The sequence below is a fragment of the Mercenaria mercenaria genome, chromosome 14 (assembly GCF_021730395.1).
Source record: "Mercenaria mercenaria strain notata chromosome 14, MADL_Memer_1, whole genome shotgun sequence".
NCBI classification, from domain to species: domain Eukaryota; kingdom Metazoa; phylum Mollusca; class Bivalvia; order Venerida; family Veneridae; genus Mercenaria; species Mercenaria mercenaria.
The window spans coordinates 67,975,073-67,976,700 of NC_069374.1; positions in this window are offsets into that span (position 1 = coordinate 67,975,073).

Consider the following 1,628-nt stretch of genomic DNA (forward strand, 5'->3'; position numbering starts at 1 on the left):
ACATGTTCAGATGTGGGAAAGAAGCAGAATTATAGTCAATGTGGCTAAAAACTAGAGCTACCCTGTTCTTTTTTTTGTAATTTTGGAAGTTGTTAGGTTATGAATATTATTAAAGTGGGCCTGGAGGTAAAATTATCCTGGCAGAGTTAAACATTTTCACACCTGCTTTTGTTTTGTTCTTAAACTCTCCAGCATGGCACGCTGGTGCAGTGGGAATGCCTAGGACTAGTAATCTGGTGATGCGGGTTCTAATCACGCCCGTGCCAGATATTTCTGGGATGCTTTTCAGTGTAGCCTGGATCCCCAAGGTAACGATGTTCTTAATGAATATGTCATGCACAAAAAACTAAACTTCAGCTGCACAAAAAAGAACTTCTTCACCAATATCTAATCTTTGATTTTATCACAAATTAACATCTCGACACTTTTGAAAAATCAAGTCTTTTAATGTCTACAAACAAGGCCTTATTGTTAAAGTTTTCTAGGTCAACTCCATGTAATTAGGGCCGAAACGACTACAAATTTTGTACCCGGGTACCCGTTGAACAATTACCCACGGGTACCCGGGTACCCGGGCTAATACTGAAAATACGACATATGTGCCTTATAATCATTGATTGTCATCCTTATTTATATGAGGATATTTGGAGCAGACAGCCATGTTTGGGAGTAGTTTATATTTCTTCCAAATAAACACCATAAAAATGTCAACTTAGATGGCATAAAATTATTCTGTACAGGAGGCAGCAGGATGCAGACCTCGTCCATGTAAATTAATCAGCCATAACAACGAACATATTTTCTTGTTTGTTATCCAGTTACATTATTTAATATACCATAATAACAAATGTATACATCGGGTAACGGGTAATGAATATGTACCCGGGTACTGACGATTTTCTACCCTACCCGCGGGTACCCGGGTACTCGTTTCAGCCCTACATGTAATGATAAAAACTGTGAAATCGTGAAGTTTAATGGTGAAATCGTGAATTCGTGAAGTGGAAATCGTGAAATCAAGAAATCGTTAAATCGTTAAGTTTAATCGTCAAATCGTGAATTGGAAATCATGAAATCACGAAATCAAATTATCGTGAAATTTAATCGTAAAATCGTGAATTCGTGAAATCGTGAATTCGTGAAGCAGAAATCGTGAATACGTGAATTCATGAAGTTGAAATCGTGAAATCAAGAAGCAGAAAGCGTAAAATAATGAAGCTGAAATGTCACCACGGGTCTTTCGTACATTTCTCAATTGAATAGTCCCTACTGAATTACAGTATATTAGGGAATGGGGGCCTAGCCATCTCGTTTTTTTTCCACACAATTGCAAAAATGTTCCCGAGTATAAATCAACAAGCATGGGACCCTTCTATGGTTTGAATTCCCCGCGCCAAGATGACTCATCGATTCATACAAAGCTAGCAGCAGTTAGCTTTACAACTGACATCAGAAATTTACATGTATCAGCTGTTTAAATTTTCTAAAGAATTAACAGTCATTATCTCTCACTTTAATTTACAGACATCCAAAATCACGAAGTTCTAATTAATACAAATATTGACGGGGGCCAAAATTCGAAGTGTACCCTGCTACCTAAGCAACCGGATCTTATTAACATTTTATAT